Source organism: Oncorhynchus mykiss, chromosome 1 (assembly GCF_013265735.2).
Source record: "Oncorhynchus mykiss isolate Arlee chromosome 1, USDA_OmykA_1.1, whole genome shotgun sequence".
In the NCBI taxonomy this organism is placed as follows: Eukaryota; Metazoa; Chordata; class Actinopteri; order Salmoniformes; family Salmonidae; genus Oncorhynchus; species Oncorhynchus mykiss.
Window position 1 is genome coordinate 48,866,582 of NC_048565.1, and position 24,762 is coordinate 48,891,343.

At 42.7% G+C, this 24,762-nt stretch overlaps 1 protein-coding gene across 4 annotated transcripts in view; it reads right to left on the reverse strand.

Moving 5' to 3' along the window:
- The window catches only part of LOC110524343 (suppressor of tumorigenicity 7 protein homolog), a 77,683-nt gene that overhangs the window by 51,777 nt on the left and 1,144 nt on the right, over window positions 1-24,762 (reverse strand). The window lies entirely within an intron of this gene.

A 24,762-nucleotide genomic window follows, 5' to 3' on the forward strand; every position in this document is an offset into this window, starting at 1 on the left:
TCACAAGCTTTGCTGGGAGGCTACTGCGTAGCAACCTAGCGGTGCCAAAAGCCCTGGTCTGCACTAGAAAGTCTATGTAAAGTACGATCGGCAAAAGAACTAGTGGCCGTTTTGGCACTAAAATTTGTTTGATCCCCACAGTGAATTATTTAAAAGTTTGCTACAAATCAAGATATTTGATTGTATCAGTATTTAATCTGACTACTACATTTGTCGTCACACATGATCACATGCTGACAGACCAATCACGGGCCGGCAGGCTATGAGGCAGCTCCGGTTGACTCTCAGACAGGATGAAAACGACTACATCAACCATGATCCTTTGCTAGTTACAGCCACTTTCCCCATGATCCATAGCAAATTTGGTGCTATTCAGCATTATGGCAATCTTCAAATTCAAAATACTTGTGGATGACGTCATCACTATCACCATCTACTGGTTTTATTGGCTATGGTTTGGGCAGTTGTCCCAAAAAACCTGATCAAAGACATGGTAGGACTTGAGAAGAGGCGACAACTAAGAAGTGACTTCACTCGGCTACTAAAGGAATGGACCCACCCACTTTTCCAGGCTCTGATCACAAAACCAAACCACCATAAACTGTGAAATTGGAGACAATACACACAGCCAATCAGTCACACATAAATAACAAACTGTCCTTTCTACCTAGAGCGTACAGACTGACCCTGTAGTGTACCTGTGGTCATTTCTTAAATTCTTAACTAATGTGCCCAGTGGTCAAATCTGAACATTTATTCATCTTTCTTTCTTTAATTTTCCATTCAGGCATGAGCAGAAGAATGAGGCGCCCACAAAGGAAGTTCAGCGACGCTTTGATTACCTACATTGGGTCACCATTCAAATGCAGCAAGAGCATTCACATAACTGGGTCAGCACTGCTTAGGCTCTGACGCTAGTGACACCTACTGGCCACAGAGAGAATGGCAGCTTAATTTCCTCTGAAGGGAGTCTTATCTGACTTGTTGCAGGTATTTAGTGGCGCTTTTCCACTCTGAGGCTGTGTCTCAACCTTGGTTGTCTCCTCTCCTTCAAGAACCTTGGTAGGTAAGAGGACTTGATAGTTTCCATTGCATTGTTTTGTTCATCAAGTCCTCGGAGGTTGTGGTCATGAGGGAGAAGTTGATGAGGAAAGGAAGCATAACTATTGAGATAAAGCTTACAAGTTAGAACATCTGAAATGTTTGAGGAACTATCCTCTGAATAAGAAGCCTACATGAAAGCTGGAGACTGGGGCATAAAGTAAGTTAATTAATGAGTGAGTAATTTTGAAAGCTGTGCCTTACTAGCTTTATGAGGCAATGCGCAGTGCTCTAAAGCGCTGCATCTCAGTGCAAGAGGCATCACTGCAGTCCCCGGTTTGAATCCAGGTTGCATCACATCCGGCTGTGATTGGGAGTCCCATAGGGCCGTGTACAACTGGCCAGGGTTTGGCCGGGGTAGGCCGTCATTGTAAAGAAGAATTTGTTCTTAATTAACCGACTAGCCTAGTTAAATAAAAGGTTATAATGAAGTGTGGGACTCAATTCTAGTACAAACAAAATGTTGATTGACTCGATTTCACCTGTCTGTCAGAACCATTAGTAAGGTAGATACAGACACACTCTGCCTGGCACCAAACACTGATTCCATTCCAGAGACAGCGAGTGCAAGGGAGACTGCATATAGCCCTGAGGAATGCCAAGCACTCCAACCAGATGGGGGATATAATTATATAAACATGGCTGCATGGAATGCCAAATAGACTCAATGGCTAAATACAAGGAGAATGAATGCTCAAATATCTCCTGAACAAAACCTATGGATGGGGAAAAAATTGCCTACATACATACTAATACATTTTTTGGGGGCACTGGGCAAATATTAGGTCTGCTGAGCCCAGCATAAACATTGTGACATTTCTGTGCAAATTCCAGCGAGAGTTAACTGTGAACACTGAGGCTGTGCATACTTCAAGTAACAGTGGCTAAATAGGTTATTGTGGATATTTCCTCATAATGTAGGCCTGCAAGGCCTACCATAACAAACAAGGGAGAAAAATGCATCCCTTAACATTTTAACATGGAAATAACGGTTATATCATTCAGCCTACAGTAGCAGCAAATGTGTGGTGTTAAATGCAGGCCTACATTCCATGAGACTTTTGAAAACAACATGCAGGGCTTGACATTAACAGATTGATCCATTTGTACTTCAGACAAGGAGGTGACTGAAAATGTGTTTGATGCAAGAAATGACTTCATTTTATAATTATTCCCCATACCATTATTACAGAGAACCAGACACATTATGCTACCTTCTGCCTATTGGCTACTTAGCTTATTCAAGCAAGTCTCAAAATACAACACCGCCCCTTTAAGACAAAGAAAAGCTCTTCACCCGACTCACTTTTCAAAGATGGCTAGAAATGCACACATTTTGTGCTCTTGTAGGAAGCAACCACTACCCCATTGAAGACTATAAATCAGCTATAAATGGGCTAATAAACTCATTAACTAGCAAATAATATAAACAAATGTGCCGAGGTGGCTACATGCAGCTCTCGCTTTGATCTCAATACAAGCGCATCTACTTGTGACGGCTCATGCTGTAAACACAGTCTAGTTCAAAGTGAATGGCACATGTCCATATACAGTGCATTCAGAAAGTATTCAGACCCCTAGACTTTTTCCATAATTTGTTACATTACAGCCTTATTCTAAAATGGATTAAATAAATTAAAACACTTTAAATATTTTCATCAATCTACACACAATACCCCATTATGACAAAGTGAAAATATATTTTTAGAAATGTTTGCGAATGTATTAAAAATAAAAAACTGAAATACCTTATTTACATAAGTATTTAGATCCTTTGATATGAGACTTGAGGTTGAAGGAATTGTTCGTAGAGGTCCGAGACAGGATTGTGTCGGGGCACAGATCTGGGGAAGGGCACCAAAAAAGGTGTGCAGCACTGAAGTTCACCAAGAACACAGTGGCCTGCATCATTATTAAATGGAAGACATTTGGAACCACCAAGACTCTTCTTAGAGCTGGCCACCCAGACAAACTGAGAAATCAAAGGAGAAGGGCCTTGGTCAGGGAGGTGACCAAGAGCCCAACGGTCACTCTTAAGGAGGTCCAGAGTTCAGACGGCAGCCACTCCTCAGTAAAACGCACGACAGCCCGCTTGGAGCTTGCAAAAAGGCACCTTAAAGACTCTCAGACTATGAGAAATAAGATTCTCTGGTCTGATGAAACCAAGATTGAACTATTTGGCCTGAATGCCAAGATTCACATCTGGAGGAAACTTGGCACCATCCTTACACTGAAGCATGGTGGTGGCAGCATCATGCTGTTGGGATGTTTTTCAGCGGCAGGGACTGGGAGAATAGTCAGGATCGAGGAAAGATGAACAGAGCAAAGTACAGAGATCCTTGATGAAAACCTGCTCCAGAGCGATCAGGACGTCAGACTGGGACAAAGGTTCACCTTCCAACAGGACAATGACCCTAAGCACGCAGCCAAGACATTTGCAAAAATGTCTGAAAACCTGTGTTTGCTTTGTCATTATGGGGTATTTTGTGCAGAATAAAAAAATAATATTTAATCCATTTTAGAATAAGGCTGTAAGGTAACCAAATGTGGAAAAAGTCAAGGGGTCTGAATACTTTCTGACTGCACTGAATGGCAATGTCTATTTGCATATAGGCCTAGTAGCTCTGATTGGTTATGGCACACCGGTCTGTGTAGTGTACGGGCCTGAGTCTTGCCTGTCAATGCAATAGAACCTACTCCAATGCACTCTGCCTACAAGAAAATATATTGATCAATTAGTTGTGCATACTAAGTCCTTGCATAGTTGGTTTTGGTATGTTACATTGAAAGAGGCTAATATTGAGTTGATTCGAGCACAGTTCACACAGTAGAGCGAAACATTGATGATAGTGGTAACTAAAAAGGGGAAAACTCTAGAACGTTGAGTGAAGTTCAAACTTGTGGTTCTCTGAGCGGGCTGATATAGAGGGAACAATGGTGATAGGCCTACTTACATAATCACTAGAGGAAGCTTGGTAGCTAGGCTAGGCCTTATTCACCAGCTGTGAATCTGAGTCTACAGGCCTGAAACCCAATGTTTTTCACTCCAGCTTCAGTATGGTTGTAGTATCATATGCGCCGACATCGTTCATAACTCCCTTTGTACCATTTGCATGAATTCCAACTTCAAATACTGAAAATCTAAACACTATTCAAATCTCCGGCCTGGCCATTAACCAAACTGTCCTGCTATGGAAAGTGGGAAACCCTATAATTGAGTGCACCTGGAGTGACAGGGATGTTTAGCAGGCTAGGATCAGATTGCTCATTGAATGAGCAGAGTGGTCATTCCTCCCAAAAGGCTTCTTCTAATCTAACACACTTGATCATGTTATAGTCCTACACTAACCTAATTGTCTTAATCCTACTTCCTTGGGATTCAATGCCCGCCCCTAGTACCCTCGGGGATATTTCTGCCATTGAAATCCTTGGGTGGGTCAAACAGTGTAAACATTTTTTTTTTTAAAAGATTAAATACATTTTCGAGATGGAAAAACGCTTTCAGTGTAAACTTAAACGACTAAAACCAGATTAAGTATGTAGAAAAGATTATTGGGCATATATATTTTTTAATAATATAATCTTTGAGAACTAACAATGACCAAAATAAAAGCTAAACCGTCAGGGAGAATAGAAAATTCCAAAAACAATGAAATTAGCAGTATTGATTTTGTTATTATGTTTGAGCAGTTTTAGCAGAACAGTTTTAGCCATGGCAAAATGCATAGAATTGCAGGGAATTAGGTTTAAAATGACAAAATAATTTCTCAGCTTCATGGCAAAATATGTACAATTGCAGGAAATAAGCTTTAAAATGGTCAAAATAATTATTAGCTCCATGGAAAAATGTGCAGAATTGCAGGAAATTTGCTTTAAAATGCAAAAGTTTCTCTACATCGCCATGATGGGGTGCAGCTGAACTCTCCACCACCTAAGCCCCTTTTGGATCAGGAAAAAACACTGACCCTGACATATACTGGCTAGCAGCACCTGTAGAGTGCACTTGTGCTGATTTCTAGCCCACTCTTGACACTTAGCTTACTTGGCCAGACCCCTCCTTTCCAGACAGCTCTGGTGACTAGAGGACAGCTCAGTGTTAGGAGCATTGAGGGACAGCTGCCTGGTGAGGTTCTGTAGTGTTTCCCTGGCTCAGACTTTCTCCCAAGACAGGGGGGGCAAGAGTCCCCAAAACAAAATCCAAGGTTGACATTTTCAGATTGGTGGCTATTGAAAGCAGAAATGTTGAAGCGAACTAGAGCGATTGGTAGGGTAGGGCAGCCTGGCCTGTCAAAGGAATGGCAAACATTGTTTTCTGTGCTCATGTTACTGACTGCACACAAGTTCTAAATTAAGGCCCCCATTCCAGTTGGATCTAGCTACGCTCTGTGTGTGTGTGTGTGTGTGTGTGTGTGTGTGTGTGTGTGTGTGTGTGTGTATATATATATAGAGAGAGAGACATCTGAAGGTCAGTTTAGCACAGGTCCCTCTCACAAACACAAGGGACATTGGTATTTCCACCAAGCTGACACTGCAACTGAAGTCGCCAGGCTAGGCGAGCTCATGGAATCTTAAGGTAGGCCTACATAGAGCCAATGCTCTGGGCTATAAGATGCTCGAAAAAAAAACATGTGTAGTCCTATGAGCAGATTTGAGCATGGACTCTACACCAGTTGTTAGGGTCCATGGCAATCGGAGTTCTGCAATGTTGACACAAAATTGCCGAAGCAGGGTGCCATTTGGGACACAGACTAGATGCATGACCATTCCATGACCCCCATTACCAACCCATAGGGCTGTTCGCTCACCTCTGTGCAATTCCATGATAAATGAATTTTCACTGTTACCAAACAAATACCATTGATTTTAAAAAGGTTGACAAACCTTGCAACCCTATGCACAAGGATTCAGTAAAAAAAATGTACACTGAACATTTCACAAAAACACATTTACTGGAAGAACTGTGCCGATGCAAAGCTTGCTAATTGAATTTTGGTAAAAATCTCCCTCCGTTTTTTTATATATATATATATATATATATATATATATTGGTTAATGAACTACATACAGTAAGTGAAGTGGATTTACAGTGCCTTTGGAAAGTATTCAGACCCCTTGACCTTTTACACATTGGTACATTACAGCCTTATTCTAAAAATGCATTACATTTTTTTTTAATCATTAATCTACACACAATACCCCATAATCTCAAATGCAGTGGTCTGAGGCACTGCATTGCAGTGCTAGCTGTGCCACTAGAGATTCTGGGTTCGAGTCTAGGCTCCCGAGTGACGCAGACAGCCGCGACCGTGAGACCCATGGGGCAGCGCACAATTGGCCCAGCGTCATCCAGGTTAGGGGAGGAGTTGGACGCCAGGGATGTCCTTGCCCCATCGAGCACTAGCGACTCATGCAGTGGACCGGGTGCAGTGCACGCTGACACGGTCGCGAGGTGCACAGTGTTTCCTCCGACACATTGGTGAGGCTGGCTTCCAGGTTAAGTGGGCATTGTGTCAAGAAGCAGTGTGGCTTCGTTGGGTTGTGTTTCGGAGGACGCGCGGCTCTCGAACTTCGCCCCTCCCGAGTTTGTACGGGAGTTGCAGCGATGAGACAATTGGATACCACAAAATTGGGGAGAAAATGGGGTAAAAATCACAAAAAAAATCTCTGTACTTTGTTCCGTTCATCTTTTCCTCGATCCTGACTAGTCTCCCAGTCCGTGCCGCGGTCATGTGTGTTTTACTGAGGAGTGGATTCTGTCTGCTTGGCCATCCTATGTAAAACATTATAAATGGCTCCCCATCCTCCGGATGTGTACCAAACTCACTAAAAGTGGGAGTAATAAAGGCCTATATCGAATTTCCCATTCCTCTCAAAAACATTTTTAAAAGTTGTTGCGCAGCAACTCACTGCCTTCCTGAAGACAAACAATGTATACGAAATGCTTCAGTCTGGTTTTAGACCCCATCATAGCACTGAGACTGCACTCGAAGGTAATAAATTACCTTTTCATGTCATCAGACCACGGCTCTGCATCTGTCCTAGTGCTCCTAGACCTTAGTGCTGCTATTGACACCATCAATCACCACATTCTTTTGGAGAGATTAGAAACCCTACTTGGTCTACACTGACAAGTTCTTGCCTGGTTTAGATCTTATCTGTCAGAAAGACGTCAGTTCGTCTCTGTGGAAGGTTTGTCCTCTGACAAATCAATTGTAAGTTTGTATTCCTCAAGATTCCGTTTTAGGACCACTATTGTTTTCACAATATATTCTACATCTTGATGATGTCATTTGGAAACACAATGTACACTTTCACTGCTATGCGGACAACACATTTCCATATAACATTGTGAAGCCCCAAAATTGCCTACCCTGGAAGCCTGTGTTTCAGAAATAAGAAAGTGGATGGCGGCAAATGTTCTTCTTTTAAACTCGGACAAAACAGAGATGCTAGTTCTAGATCCCAAGAAACAAAGATCTGCTGTTGGATCTAACAATTAATCTTGATGGTTGTACAGTCGTCTCAAATAAAACTGAAGGACCTCGGTGTTACTCTGGACCCCGATCTCTCTTTTGACGAACATATAAAGAATATTTCAAGGACAGCTTTTTTCCCATCTTTGTAACATCGCAAAAATCTGAAAAGGTTTGTCCAAAAATGCAGAGAAGCTAATCCATGCTTTTGACACTTCTAGAGTAGACAACTGCAATACCCTACTCCCCGGCTGCCCGGATAAAGAACTAAATAAACTTCAGTTAGTGCTAAACACGGCTGCCAGAATCCTCATTAAAACCAAATATTTTTATCATATTACTCCAGTGCTAGCCTCTCTACATTGGCTTCCTGTTAAGGCTAGGGCTGATTTCAAGGTTTTACTGCTAACCTACAAAGATTTACATGGGCTTGCTCCTAACCATCTTTCTGATTTGGTCCTGCCATACATACCTACACGTACTACAGTCTAGGGTCATGCGGTCTACGGTCATAAGATGCAGGCCCCCTTATTGTTCCTAGAACAGCTAGAGACAAGGCTTTCTCCTTTTTTATGGAATGATCTGCCTAGCCATGTGAGGGACGCGGACTCGGTCTCGACCTTGAGTAGGTCCTATGACTGAGTGTAGTCTGGCCCAGGGGTGCGAAGGTGAACGGCAACGAACTGGAGCGACGAACTGCCCTTGCTGTATCTGCCTGGCCAGCTCCCCTCTCTCCACTGGGATTATCTGCCTCTAACCCTATTACGGGGGCTGAGTCACTGGCATTCTAGTGCTCTTCCATGCGGTCCCTAGAAGGGGTGCGTCACTTGAGTGGGTTGAGTCACAGACGTCATCTTCCTGTCCGGTTTTGCACCCCCTTGGGTGGAGGAGATCTTTATGGGCTATAACTCAGCCTTGTCTCAGGGTAGTAGGTTGGTGGTCTGTAGATATCCCTCTAGTGTGTGGGGGCTGTGCTTTGGCAAAGTGGGTGGGGTCATATCCTGTCTGTTTGGCCCTGTCCGTAGGTATCGTCGGACGGTGCCACAGTGTCCCCAGACCCCACCCGTCTCAGCCTCCAGTATCTATGCTGCAATAGTCTATGTGCCTGTGGGCTAGGGTCAGTCTGTTATATCTGGTGTGATTCTCCAATCTTATTTGGAGACGTCATTTCCGGTCACAACTTGCAGACTTGTTTTCGATTTGCTGTGCGTTTTGTTGCCAACCTGTTTTGCTACCTGACAAATTTACGGTTTTTACTTTTTAATTACCGTTTATATTTTTGTTTTTTCCTCCTCAACTTTTTCACTCCGGATGCTTTTATCTGGACACGATTCGTCAGGACCTCCAACAGCCGAAGCTAAGTAGTAACATTAACATGATGCCTTCTAATTGCAGTCGCTGTACTCGCCTTACGGCGAGGATAGCTGTGCTACAAGCCCAGCTTCAGACGCAATCGTTAGGCAAGGGTAATTTCAGTGTAGGAAAGGATGAAACAGCGTCTGTGCCACCAGTAAGTACAGATAGTAGTATAAATCCCCTGGCACAGTCCCAGCAGCCGGACAACTTTCTCACGGTTTCTGGAAGGAAATGCTGTAGGAACGCTCAACCGGTGTCGCTCATTCAGCCGACAGAAACTTTCAACCGGTTTTCCCCATTAAGCAGCGGGTCGGAGTCAGAGGCCGAGTCTTCTCTGGTCTCTACTCCTCCCGTTACGGGGTCTGAGACGCCGAAGCTTCCCACCATTAGCTCTGACAAATTGAAAACTCTAGTCATTGGCGACTCCATTACCCGCAGTATTAGACTTAAAACGAATCATCCAGCGATCATACACTGTTTACCGGGGGGCAGGGCTACCGACGTTAAGGCTAATCTGAAGATGGTGCTGGCTAAAGCTAAAACTGGCGAGTGTAGAGAGTATAGAGATATTGTTATCCACGTCGGCACCAACGATGTTAGGATGAAACAGTCAGAGATCACCAAGCGCAACATAGCTTCTGCGTGTAAATCAGCTAGAAAGATGTGTCGGCATCGAGTAATTGTCTCTGGCCCCCTCCCAGTTAGGGGGAGTGATGAGCTCTACAGCAGAGTCTCACAACTCAATCGCTGGTTGAAAACTGTTTTCTGCCCCTCCCAAAAGATAGAATTTGTAGATAATTGGCCCTCTTTCTGGGACTCACCCACAAACAGGACCAAGCCTGACCTGCTGAGGAGTGACGGACTCCATCCTAGCTGGAGGGGTGCTCTCATTTTATCAACCAACATAGACAGGGCTCTAACTCTTCTAGCTCCACAATGAAATAGGGTGCAGGCCAGGCAGCAGGCTGTTAGCCAGCCTACCAGCATAGTGGAGTCTGCCACTAGCACAGTCAGTGTAGTCAGCTCAGCTATCACCATTGAGACCGTGTCTGTGCCTCGACCTAGGTTGGGCAAAACTAAACATGGCGGTGTTCGCCTTAGCAATCTCACTAGGATAAAGACCACCTCCATTCCTGTCATTATTGAAAGAGATCATGATACCTCACATCTCAAAATAGGGCTACTTAATGTTAGATCCCTTACTTCAAAGGCAATTATAGTCAATTAACTAATCACTGATCATAATCTTGATGTGATTGGCCTGACTGAAACATGGCTTAAGCCTGATGAATTTACTGTGTTAAATGAGGCCTCACCTCCTGGCTACACTAGTGACCATATCCCCCGTGCATCCCGCAAAGGCGGAGGTGTTGCTAACATTTACGATAGCAAATTTCAATTTACAAAAAAAAAAATGACGTTTTCGTCTTTTGAGCTTCTAGTCATGAAATCTATGCAGCCTACTCAATCACTTTTTATAGCTACTGTTTACAGGCCTCCTGGGCCATATACAGCGTTCCTCACTGAGTTCCCTGAATTCCTATTGGACCTTGTAGTCATAGCGGATAATATTCTAATCTTTGGTGACTTTAATATTCACATGGAAAAGTCCACAGACCCACTCCAAAAGGCTTTCGGAGCCATCATCGACTCAGTGGGTTTTGTCCAACATGTCTCTGGACCCACTCACTGTCACAGTCATACGCTGGACCTAGTTTTGTCCCATGGAATAAATGTTGTGGATCTTAATGTTTTTCCTCATAATCCTGGACTATCGGACCACCATTTTATTACGTTTGCAATTGCAACAAATAATCTGCTCAGACCCCAACCAAGGATCATCAAAAGTCGTGCTATAAATTCACAGACAACACAAAGATTCCTTGATGTCCTTCCAGATTCCCTCTGTCTACCCAAGGACGCCAGAGGACAAAAATCAGTTAACCACCTAACTGAGGAACTCAATTTAACCTTGCGCAATACCCTAGATGCAGTTGCACCCCTAAAAACTAAAAACATTTCTCATAAGAAACTAGCTCCCTGGTACACCAAACTGGAAGTCTAGCTTGGAAAGACAGTACTGTTCAGTACCGAAGAGCCCTTACTGCTGCTCGATCATCCTATTTTTCTAACTTAATTGAGGAAAATAAGAACAATCCGAAATTCCTTTTTGATACTGTCGCAAAGCTAACTAAAAAGCAGCATTCCCCAAGAGAGGATGACTTTCACTTTAGCAGTGATAAATTCATGAACTTCTTTGAGGAAAAGATTATGATTATTAGAAAGCAAATTACGGACTCCTCCTTAAATCTGCGTATTCCTTCAAAGCTCAGTTGTCCTGAGTCTGCACAACTCTGCCAGGACCTAGGATCAAGAGAGACGCTCAAGTGTTTTAGTACTATATCTCTTGACACAATGATAAAAATAATCATGGCCTCTAAACCTTCAAGCTGCATACTGGACCCTATTCCAACTAAACTACTGAAAGAGCTGCTTCCTGTGCTTGGCCCTCCTATGTTGAACATAATAAACGGCTCTCTATCCACCGGATGTGTACCAAACTCACTAAAAGTCGCAGTAATAAAGCCTCTCTTGAAAAAGCCAAACCTTGACCCAGAAAATATAAAAAACTATCGGCCTATATCGAATCTTCCATTCCTCTAAAAATTTTAGAAAAGGCTGTTGCGCAACAACTCACTGCCTTCCTGAAGACAAACAATGTATACGAAATGCTTCAGTCTGGTTTTAGACCCCATCATAGCACTGAGACGGCACTTGTGAAGGTGGTAAATTAAATTTTAATGGCATCGGACCGAGGCTTTGCATCTGTCCTCGTGCTCCTAGACCTTAGTGCTGCTTTTGATACCATCGATCACCACATTCTTTTGGAGAGATTGGAAACCCAAATTGGTCTACACGGACAAGTTCTGGCCTGGTTTAGATCTTTAAACACCAAAATTTACAGTTGATTTGTCAGAGGACAAACCATTCACAGAGACAAACTGATATCAGTTTGTCTCTGTGAATGGTTTGTCCTCTGACAAATCAACTGTAAATTTCGGTGTTCCTCAAGGTTCGGTTTTAGGACCACTATTGTTTTCACTATATATTTTACCTCTTGGGGATGTTATTCGAAAACATAATGTTAACTTTCACTGCTATGCAGATGACACACAGCTGTACATTTCAATGAAACATGGTGAAGCCCCAAAATTGCCCTTGCTAGAAGAATGTGTTTCAGACATAAGGAAGTGGATGGCTGCAAACTTTCTACTTTTAAACTCGGACAAAACAGAGATGCTTGTTCTAGGTCCCAAGAAACAAAGAGATCTTCTGTTGAATCTGACAATTAATCTTAATGGTTGTACAGTCGTCTCAAATAAAACTGTGAAGGACCTCGGCGTTACTCTGGACCCTGATCTCTCTTTTGAAGAACATATCAAGACCATTTCAAGGACAGCTTTTTTCCATCTACGTAACATTGCAAAAATCAGAAACTTTCTGTCCAAAAATGATGCAGATAAATTAATCCATGCTTTTGTTACTTCTAGGTTAGACTACTGCAATGCTCTACTTTCCGGCTACCCGGATAAAGCACTAAATAAACTTCAGTTAGTGCTAAATACGGCTGCTAGAATCCTGACTAGAACCAAAAAATTTGATCATATTACTCCAGTGCTAGCCTCTCTACACTGGCCTCCTGTCAAAGCAAGGGCTGATTTCAAAGTTTTACTGCTAACCTACAAAGCATTACATGGGCTTGCTCCTACCTATCTCTCTGATTTGGTCCTGCCGTACATACCTACACGTACGCTACGGTCACAAGACGCAGGCCTCCTAATTGTCCCTAGAATTTCTAAGCAAACAGCTGGAGGTAGGGCTTTCTCCTATAGAGCTCCATTTTTATGGAACGGTCTGCCTACCCATGTCAGAGACGCAAACTCACTGGCTTACTGGGGCTCTCTCATGCCGTCCCTGGAGGGGGTGCGTCACCTGAGTGGGTTGATTCACTGATGTGGTCATCCTGTCTGGGTTGGCGCCCCCCCCCCTTGGGTTGTGCCGTGGCGGAGGTCTTTGTGGGCTATACTCAGCCTTGTCTCAGGATGGTAAGTTGGTGGTTGAAGATATCCCTCTAGTGGTGTGGGGGCTGTGCTTTGGCAAAGTGGGTGGGGTTATATCCTTCCTGTTTGGCCCTGTCCGGGGGTGTCCTCGGATGGGGCCACAGTGTCTCCTGACCCCTCCTGTCTCAGCCTCCAGTATTTATGCTGCAGTAGTTTGTGTCTCGGGGGGCTAGGGTCAGTTTGTTATATCTGGAGTGCTTCTCCTGTCCTATTCGGTGTCCTGTGTGAATCTAAGTGTGCGTTCTCTAATTCTCTCCTTCTCTCTTTCTCTCTCTCGGAGGACCTGAGCCCTAGGACCATGCCCCAGGACTACCTGACATGATGACTCCTTGCTGTCCCCAGCAACATTTGAACATCTTGGCCATGTTCTGTTATAATCTCCACCCGGCACAGCCAGAAGAGGACTGGCCATCCCACATATGCTCTCTCTAATTCTCTCTTTCTTTCTCTCTCTCGGAGGACCTGAGCCCTAGGACCATGCCCCAGGAATACCTGACATGATGACTCCTTGCTGTCCCCAGTCCACCTGACTGTGCTGCTGCTCCAGTTTCAACTGTTCTGCCTTATTATTATTTGACCATGCTGGTCATTTATGAACATTTGAACATCTTGACCATGTTCTGTTATAATCTCCACCCGGCACAGCCAGAAGAGGTCTGGCCACCCCACATAGCCTGGTTCCTCTCTAGGTTTCTTCCTAGGTTTTGGCCTTTCTATGGAGTTTTTCCTAGCCACCGTGCTTCTACACCTGCATTGCTTGCTGTTTGGGGTTTTAGGCTGGGTTTCTGTACAGCACTTTGAGATATCAGCTGATGTACGAAGGGCTATATAAATACATTTGATTTGATTTGGTGTCCTGTGTGAATTTAAGTATGCTCACTAATTCTCCCTCTCCCCTACCGGAGGACCGGAGCCCTAGGATCATGCCACAGGACTACCTGGCCTGATGACTTCTGGCTGTCCCCAGTCCATCTGGTCGTGCTGCTGCTCCAGTTTCAACTGTTCTGCCTGCGGCTAGGTAACCCTGACCTTGTTACCGGACGTGCTACCTTGTCCCGGACCTGCTGTTTGACTCACTCTCTCTCTCTTTCTACCGCACCTGCTGTCTCGACGTTTGAATGATCAGCTATGAAAAGCCAACTAACATTTACTCCTGAGGTACTGACCTGTTGCACCCTCTACAACCACTGTGATTATTATTTGCCCCTGCTGGTCATCTATGAACGTTTGAACATCTTGAAGAACAATCTCGCCTTAATGGCCATGTACTCTTATAATCTCCACCTGGCACAGCCAGAAGGACCCCTCAGAGCCTGGTACCTCTCTAGGTTTCTTCCCAGGTTCCTGCCTTTCTAGGGAGTTTTTCCTAGCCACCGTGCTTCTACATCTGCTTTGCTTGCCGTTTGGTGTTTTAGGCTGGATTTCTGTATAGCACTTAGTGACATCTACTGATGTAAAAAGGGCTTCATACATACATTTGATTGATTAATTGATTGATTGATTAATGTCTGGCCACAATGTCTGGGAACTCTAGAGCTCTGTCAGAGTGATCATCGTGTTCTTGGTCACCTCTCTGATCAATGTCCTTCTCCCCCGATTGCTCAGTTTGGCCGGGCAGCCAGCTCTAGGAAAAGTCTTGGTGGTTCCAAACTTCTTCCATTTAAGAATGATGGAGGCCACTGTGTTCTTGGGGACCTTCAATGCTGCAGACATTTTTTGGTACCCTTCCCCAGATCTGTGCCTCGACACAATCCTGTCTTGGAGCTCCTTCGACCTCATGGCTTGTTTTTTTTTCTCTGACATGCACGGTCAACTGTGGGATTTTATATATGCCTTTCCAACCAAGATCAATGGAAACAGGATGCACCTGAGTTTTGGATGCAATTGAGTCTCATAGCAAAGGGTCTGAATACTGTTTTAATTTATTTAATACATTTGCAAAAATTTCAAAAAAATCTGTTTTTGCTTTGCCATTATGGGGTATTGTGTGTAGATTGATGAGGATTGTTTTTATTTATTTAATCCATTTTACAATAAGGCTGTAACGACTCAACATTTGGAAAAAGTCAGGTGGTCTGAATCCTTTCCGAATTCACAGTATACTATAATTTCAAAACAATATTGACTCTTTGACATGTTCATATGAACTTTACACGTTGGTGCTCATGTGTCATCTTCACAAAGAGGTTCTTTCTTTCTCGCCCATGAGTCACAGTAAGGGAGGGAGGAGGAACTGCTAAAAAAGGGAATCTGGCACTTCTATTACTTTCTTCACAGCCAGTCAGACACAGCACATCATGCATACTCGAGTCAAGTATATTTTCTCATCCACTTTGATGGCTAGAACTGACTGAACCCCCTTTCTACTTTATTGGGCTAATCTTCTGCTATAGTCCACTGCTGCACACCACTGACTTCTAGCTTCCAAGGAAATACCCAGAGCTGTTTTTGCATGAGGGGGAGGGAAGGGGAACTCAGAAATAGAAAACTGTAATGTTATAGTAATACCATAGATCAGGGATTGGCAACAGCCTGCCCCAAAGTTTTTAGGCAAATCTTTTTTTTAATAATGTTATCTAGTTGCCTAGATAACATGATTTGAGGAACATACCCACGGCTGAATCTAGTTGCCTACCCCTGCCATAAATGATATCGAGGAATATACCATAGAAATCCTATTAAATTACTAGAGGGGCTATGTCACATGCCCTTTAAAGTTCCAGAATGCGGTGAAAATGGCAGCCATCTTGGTCAGGGAGAAATCCAAAATCTATCTAATTGGAAGTATAGGCATAGGTGATTCATTTCCCGCTTTTAATTATGCAGGAAAATAAAAGTAAGGCATGTGATGTATCCGAAATTGTGTAATTGAATTAGTCAACCTAAAATATTGTCACATAATTATAGTTTATACAGTTTATGGATTTATACAAATGTTCGATATAAATAGCCTCTATAATATATGTAAACAGTCTCATATTTTGGTTGCTATTATATGATATTTGTTAATTTAAAAAAAATACGGAATCATTCCTCTAAAACTGGCTGACTAGCTAACGCACAGTGTCGATAAATTCTTCACATTTATTGTTTGATAATATCTTATCACATAACTGGCAAACCATGGTTGTTTTTTAGATGGCGTTGCAGTGGATAGCAGCCACTTTACGGGCTCCTGACCTATTCTGCTATTTTGTGTGTTAAACTACGGTGATCTTAACTTTTTTTGTACATGTCGTAGCCATAAAACAGCATCTGGACATCAGAATAGCGATTACCAAACTTGATTTGCATGATAATTTCTACTTCAACGAGTCGGTAGCTCTGGACTTTTGCTTACTCCGGACAAGACCATAATCCCTGCGACTCAAAAGAGGAAGTGATGGCGCAAGAGATAAACGAGACGGCATGCTGACGAGACTACATTGGCAAACAACCACCTCTACCCTCCGTTCTATTGGTGAATGTACAATCACTAGAGAGATAACAAACTGGACTAGCTTACACTATCCTATCAGCGGGACCTGAAGAACTGTAATATTCTAGGTTTATCAGTGTCGTGGCTGAACAAGGACAATTATACATCTAGCATGTTTATCCATGCATCGTCGAGATCGAACGGCAGCCTCTGTTAAGACAAAAATAGGAGGAGTGTGTCTCTTTGTAAAAACAGCTGATGCAACCTCTAATGTTAAGAAAGTCTCAAGATTTGGCTCGTCTGAATTAGAACGCCTCAGAATACCTACAGATAATTCTATTTACCAAGATCTATATTTTTCATAACAGTCTATATACTACCACAAGCACTAAACTAGCAATATAGGGTCATAAACTAATAAGAAAAAGCACATTGAGGTGGCGCATCTCATGACCAGTGATTTTAATGCCGAAATCCATTTTACCTCATTTTTACCAGCATGTTAACTGTACAACTAGAGGTGACAAAAATCGATGACATTTACTCCACACACAGAAATGCATACAAGCATATCCCTTGCCCTCCCTTTTGCAAATCTGACCATAACACTATCTTCCTGATTCCTGCTTATAAGCAACACCTCAAACAGGAAGTACCACAGACACGCTCAATACGGAAGTGGACGCTAAATTACAGAACTGTTTCGCTAGCACAGATTGGAATGTGTTTCGGGATTCATCCTATAACATTGAGGAGTTTACTACATCAGTCAACGGCATGACCAGGAAAACCGTCAATACAGAACTAAAGATTTAATCCAACAACGCCAGCGCTGACGATTATCGGATGTGGCAGAGCTAGCAAACTATCACGGATTACAGATTACAAAGGGAAACCCAGCAGTGACGCGAGCCTACCAGATGAGCAAAAACGCCTTCTAAGCTCGCTTCGAGACAAGCAACACTGAACCATGCATGAGAGCACCAACTGTTCCAGACGACTGATCTCGCTCTCTGATGTAAGAGACTCAGTAAGAGACTTTTAAACAGATTAACATGCACAAAGCCGCAGGGCCAGAAGGATTACCAGGATGCGTACTCAGAGCACGCACTGACCAGCTGACTAGTGTCTTCACTGACATTTTCAACCTCTCCTTGACCCAGTCTGTAATACCTACATGGTTCAAGCAGACCCCCATAGTTCCTGTGCCCAACAACACCAAGGTAACCTGTCTAAATGAATAACGCCCCGTAGCACCTCCATCTGTAGCCATGAAATGCTTTGAAAGACTGGTCATGGCTCACAACAATATCATGCCAGACACCATGGACCAACTCCAATTGCAATACTGCCCCAATAATCCACAGATGAAGCAATCTCAAATGGACTCCACAATGCCCTCTCCCACCTGGACAACAGGAAAACCTATGTGAGAATGCTTTTAATTGATTAAAGCTCAGCTTTCAACCCCATAGTGCCCTCAAAGCTCATCACTAAACTTAGGACCCGGGGACTGAACACCTCCCTCTGCAACTGGATCCTGGACCTTGACGGGCCGCCCCTAGGTGGTGAGGGTAGGCAACACCACATCCGCCATGCTGACCATCAACACGCAGGCCCCTCAGGGGTGCGTGCTGAGTTCCCTCCTGTATGTCCTCTCCACCCACGACTGCGTGGCCGCGAACGACTCCAACACCATCATTAAGTTTCCTGATGACGTGGTAAGCCTGACCATCACCGACGACATTTAGACCTCTCCCTCAACGTCAGCAAGACAAAGGAGCTGATCGTGGACTTCAGGAAATGGAGGGCTGAGCATGCCTCCATCCACATCAACAGGGCTGTAGTGGAGTGGGTCAAGAGCTTCAAGTTCCTCTGTGTCCACATCAATAAGGAATTAACATGGTCCACACACCAACAGTCGTGAAGACGGCACGACAATGCCTTTTCCCCCTCAAGAGGCTGAAAAGATTTGGCATGGGCCCTCAGATCCTCAAAAGGTTCTAGTTCTGCACCATTGTGACTATCTTGACTAGAGGTTGACCGATTTATGATTTTTCAACGCCGATACCGATTATTGGAGGACCAAAAAAAGCTGATACCGATTAAATTGGCCACATATTTTTAATTGTATTTTATTTTTTTAATAGTGAAAACAGGTTTATACATTTTAACAAATGTATTTAAAAAAATATTTAAATACCTTCTTTAGATCCTTTGCTATGAGACTTGAAATTGAGCTCAGGTGCATCCTGTTTCCATTGATCACCCTTGAGATGTTTCGACAACTTCATTGGCATCCACCTGTGGTATATATTCAATTGATTGTACATGATTTATAAAAGGTCCCACACTTGACAGTGTAAGTCAGAGCATAAACCAAGCCATGAGTTTGAAGGAATTGTCCGTAGAGCTCAGAGACAGGATTGTGTCGAGGCACAGATCTGGGGAAGGGTAGCAAAACATGTGTGCAGCATTTAAGGTCCCCAAGACCACAGTGGCCTCCATAATTCTTGAATGGAAGAAGTTTGGAACCACCAAGACTCTTCCTAGAGCTGGCCGCCCAGCCAAACTGAGCAACCGGGGGAGGTGAGGTGACCAAGAACCTGATGGTTACAGACAGAGCTCTAAAGTTCCTCTGTGGAGATGGGAGAACTTTCCAGAAGGACAACCATCTCTGCAGCACTCCATCAATCAGGCCTTTATGGTAGAGTGGCCAGAAGGAAGCCAATCCTTAGTAAAAGGTACATGAAAGCCAACTTGGAGTTTGCCAAAAGGCACCTAAAGAATCTCAGACCATGAGAAACAAGATTCTCTGGTCTGATGAAACCACGATTGAACTCTTTGGCCTGAATGCCAAGCGTCACATCTGGAAGAAACCAGGCACCAGCCATACGGTGAAGCATGGTAAGGGAACCATTATGCTGTGGGGGTGTTTTTCAGTGACAGGGACTGAGACAGTAGTCAGGATTGAGGAAAGATGAACGGAGCAAAGTACAGAGAGATCCTTGATGAAAACCTGCTCCAGAGTGCTCCGGAACTCAGACTGGGGGTGAAGTTTCACCTTCCAACAGGACAACGACCCTAAGCACACAGCCAAGACAACGCAGGAGTGTTGTCCTTGAGTGACCCAGCCAGAGCCCCGACTTAAACCCGATCAAACATCTCTAGAGACCTGAAAATAGCTATGCAGCGACGCTCCACGTCCAACCTGACTAAGTTTGAGAGGATCTGCAGAGAAGAATGGGAGGAACTCCCAAATACAGGTGAGCCAAGCTTGTAGCGTCATTCCCAAGACTCAATGCTGTAATCGCTGCCAAAGGTGCTCCAACAAAGTACTGAGTAAAGGGTCTGAATACTTATGTAAATATGATACGTTTATTTTTAATAAATGAGCAGAAAATCCAAAAACCTGTTTTTGCTTTGTCATTATGGGGTATTGTGTATATTTAATACATTTTTGAATAAGGCTGTAACCTAACAAAATGTGAAAAAATTAAATGGTTCTGAATACTTTCCGAAGGCACTGTATATCACCAGAAGTACATTCCCCATTTATTCCTAATCTACATGTTTCTTTGGTTACGGTAGTTTATGTTAATACTTTCAATATTATTATTCCAGTCTTCCCATTATCATTGTCATAGTGGACACATTGTTTGCAGAGTGAATAACCTATGCTTCACTTGTGAGAAACAAGTTTTGGTTTATTTTATTCCATTTACTTGTTGTCAAATTTAGTCAGTCTTGTGTTTGGAGCGCTCGTGTCAATGTTGAGTTAGGCCTATAGGATATCTGGCCTGCACGTAAATGTAGGAATATAAATGTGGGTTTTTACATCCATAGTTCCTCAATGTATTTGAAAAAGTTTTCCAGCTCTCTCCCTTTCTAAAACCACTCTGCGTGAAAGGGAAAAATGTTATGCTCAGATCCAGTGGAAACGTCATAAAATAGGCCTACGTGATTATTTCTGATCAGTGCTTGACTTGGACTGAAATAAGTTCTGGTACTCAATTTTGTGTGCTGATACTGTTCAAATGTAGGTGCAGGAGCTACACAATATTTTTGAGCTAATATTCTATAAGAGGAACAGGAGCTCAAGCAGTAGAAAATGTGAGGTGCCAGTACTCAGCTCCTGCCAAAGTCAAGCACTGCTTCTTATCCCTTGCGCAAATAGCCTACAGCGGTGTCTGTCCAGCGCTCACTGGCACGGAAGCTCAGAGCCCAGAATAAGTTTGCTAGTGCAAGCTTTGGGCTTGACCGAAGTTAATAGTAGTACAGTAGCACAACGTTTCAAGTTCATTGCTGACAGGACATGTTTAGCCAATGTGATTTATAGGATATTTAAAATAAGGACATTTTCTACTTGCAGGCTGCAATGTTTTTATTTGTTGGCTTTATGTAGGCTATTTTTTGATAGTAGGCAATGGCAATAAAAAAAGTAACTTCTAGGTTTGTATCCTGTTCATTCAGATGTGGACAGAATTGTGATGTACCAAATGACAATGTTTTTGAGATAGGAAGACGTTATTATAAATTAAACTGTTTCACTCAAATGTGCACATGAAAATCATAACTGGCACGCAGATCAGTAGAAACATCTGATTTGTTTTCATGTACAGGGCCTTCAGAAAGATTAATTCCACATTTTGTTATGTTACAGCTTGATATAAAAATGAATTAAATATACATGACCGTTCAAAGGTTTAGGTGTCATTTAGAAATATCCTTGTTTTGTCCATTAAAATAACATAAAATTGATCAGCAATACAGTGTAGACATTGTTAATATTGTAAATTACTATGGTAGCTAGAAACGGTAGATATTTAATGGAATATCTACGTAGGCGTACAGAGGCCCATTATCAGCAACCATCATTCCTGTGTTTCAATGGCGCGTTGTGTTAGCTAATCCAAGTTTATCATTTTAAAAGGCTAATTGATCATTAGAAACCCGTTTGCAATTATGTTAGCACAGCTGAAAACTGCAATAAAAAAAACTGGCCTTCTTCAGACTAATTGAGTATCTGGGGCATCTGCATTTGTGAGTTTGATTACAGGCTCAAAATGGCCAGAAACAAAGAACTTTCTTCTGAAACTCGTCATTCTATTCTGAGAAATGAAGGCTAATCCATGTGAGAATTTGGCAAGAAACTGAAGATCTTGTACAACAATGTGTACTACTCCTGTCACAGAACAGCGCAAACCCCAGAGCACAAATGAGAAAGAGGTTTGAGAAACAGATGCCTCACAAGTCCTCAACTGGCTTCATTAAATAGTACACGCAAAAGACCAGTCTCATCGTCAACAGTGAAGAGGCAACTGACTCCAGGAGTTGCAAAGAAAAAGCCATATTTCAGACTGGCCAATAATAAAAAAATATTAAGATGGGCAAAAGAACACAGACACTGGACAGAGGAAGATTGGAAAAAGTGTTATAGACAGACAAATCTAAGTTTGAGGTGTTCGGATCACAAAGAAGAACAATCGTGAAACGCAGAAAAAAATGAAAAGCTGCTGGAGGTGTGCTTGACACCATCTGTCAAGCATGGTGGAGGCAATGTGATGGTCTGGGGGTGCTTTGGTGGTGGTAAAGTGGGAGATTTGTACAGGGTAAAAGGGATCTTGAAGAAGGAAGGCTATCACTCCATTTTGCAACGCCATGCCATATCCTGTGGACAGTGCTTAATTGGAGCCAATTTCTTCCTACATCAGGACAATGACCCAAAGCACAGCTCCAAACTATGCAATAACTATTTAGGGAAGAAGCAGTCAGCTGGTATTCTGTCTATAATGGAGTGGCCAGCACAGTCACCGGATCTAAACACTATTGAGCTGTTGTGGGAGCAGCTTGACCACATGGTACGTAAGAAGTGCCAATCAAGCCAATCCAACTTGTAGGAGTGCTTCAGGAAGCATGGGGTGAAATCTCTTCAGATTACCTCAACAAATTGACAACTAGAATGGGAAGGTCTGCAAGGCTATAATTGCTGCAAATGGAGGACAATCAAATGTATAACCTTGTCAACATCTTGACTATATTTCCTATTAATTTTGCAACTCATTTCATTTGAGTTTATTAGTATAGTTTTCATGGAAAACAAGGACATTTCTAAGTGATCCCAAAACTTTTGAACACACAATACCCCATAATGATCAAGTGCAAACATGTTTTTTTTACATTTAAGAAAATTTACTGAAAATGAAATATAATTTACAGAAGTATTCACACCTAAGTCGATACTTTGTAGAATCACCTTTGAGAAAGGATTGCGTGACGACTAACTTAGCAACCGAGAGACGCAGCGTGACAACGTGAACGCAATGGTCGACAGTCTGCTGGGTGGGGCATTTTACGTTCCTTTATTCATCGGATTCCTATCTCCTTTCTATAATATCTCTGGCAACAGCACCATGTAATGCACCCTGGTCGAAATAGGCAGAAAAATATGAAAAGAAATTGCTAGAACCTCCGTTAAATTGCACATTTCTAGAGATAGGAATATCGCAAAAATATACTCAATGGCTCATTCAAGAGAAGACATCTTCCCGAGTTATGACATTGGCTAGTATTGAAATCTGACTTGTATGATCAAATCTAATTTTATTAGTCACATGAGCCGAATACAACAGGTATTCAGGTAGACCTTGAATGCTTACTTACGAGCCTCTAACCAACAATGCAGTTAAAAAAATAAAACAATAATAATGAATTAATAGGAATACAAAGTAGATTGCAAAAATGATCTATTAACTTCCAGTGTAGTATGAGCGACTTTATCACAGTGCTACATCATACCGGACAGATTTCTGCCTGCTTGAATGCCAACAACTCAGAAACACGTGAAAACATGAAATGCATAAAAAACAATATAACATTCAAAATGGGTGAACCTTTCCTTTAACAGAGTATAACCTTTTAAAAGTAAGGTTTTCACTGTGCAGTTACTTTAAAGGTGCAATACTTTATGCAGAAATCGCATTTCCTGGTTGCTAAATATTAAACAGATCTACTGCTTCTTGGACTTGCTTTCAATGAAATATCTATAACTCATATTTCTATGTTAATTTGGTCAGGTCGCCCAAAAAGTTACATATTGCAGCTTTAAGTAATTGTGATGTCATCAGCAAAAATGGGGTTGTGGGTGAGGCTGAGCATTCATGCCACAGTGAACCCGGCACCTAAGTCAAGTACAGTGACTTTGCATTTCAACATGCATGCCTGGTCTGCTTCCCCAGGCCCATTCCAGTTCTTACCACCCTGCCCCTACCTCAACCCCCCACGACACACATGTTTGCTCGCTGGCAAACATACACAAACACCAATGACAGTAAAAAAATAAAAAAACAGAGACAAGAAAACACACTATAGTGCATACTGAACTGGTGATTTTATACCAAATATGTCCCTCAGCTAGTCTGTGTATCTAAATGTTGCCTGGCCCTCCACTCCTCAGCCAGCCAGCTGGCCCACTGAAAGAGCACATTCTTCCATCTGCTCCTCACCACTACTCTGTCACAGAGGACAGAGAGACTAGATGCTGTTCACAAGGAACCACCTAATCAAATGCCAACTTTGACATAACATTTTTTATGAAAATCATATATGACTGACTGACAAGCCAACAATGACTTATTCTGACCCCCCAAGTGCTTGTTGAGCCTCTCCTGAAATCATAAATGGCAACCAGAAAACACATGCCATGTGTTTGATAAAATGGTTACAGAAGTAAACACTAAGTATTTCATAATCATATAGCTATTTTACATACTGAACAAAAATATTAAAACCCAACATGTAAAGTGTTGGTCCCATTTTTCATGAGCTGAAATTAAAGATCCCAGAAATTTTCCATACGCACAAAAAGCTTATTTCTCTCAAATGTTGTGCACAAATTTGCTGACATCCCTATTAGTGAGAATTTCTCCTTTGCCACAATAATCCATCCACCTGACAGGTGTGGCATATCAAGAAGCTGATAAAACAGCATGATGATTACACATGTGCACCTTGTACTGGGGACAATAAAAGGCCACTCTAAAATGTGCAGTTGTGTCACACAACACAATACCACAGACGTCTCAGGTTGAGGGAGCGTGTAATTGGCATGATGACTGCAGGAATGTTCAACAGAGGTGTTGCCAGATAATTTAATGTATTTTTTTTTTACCATAAGCCATCTCCAACATAATTTTAGAGAATTTGGCAGTACATTCAACCGGACTTACAACCACAGACCACATGTAACCACGCCAGCACAGGACCTCCACATACATACAGGACCTCCACATAC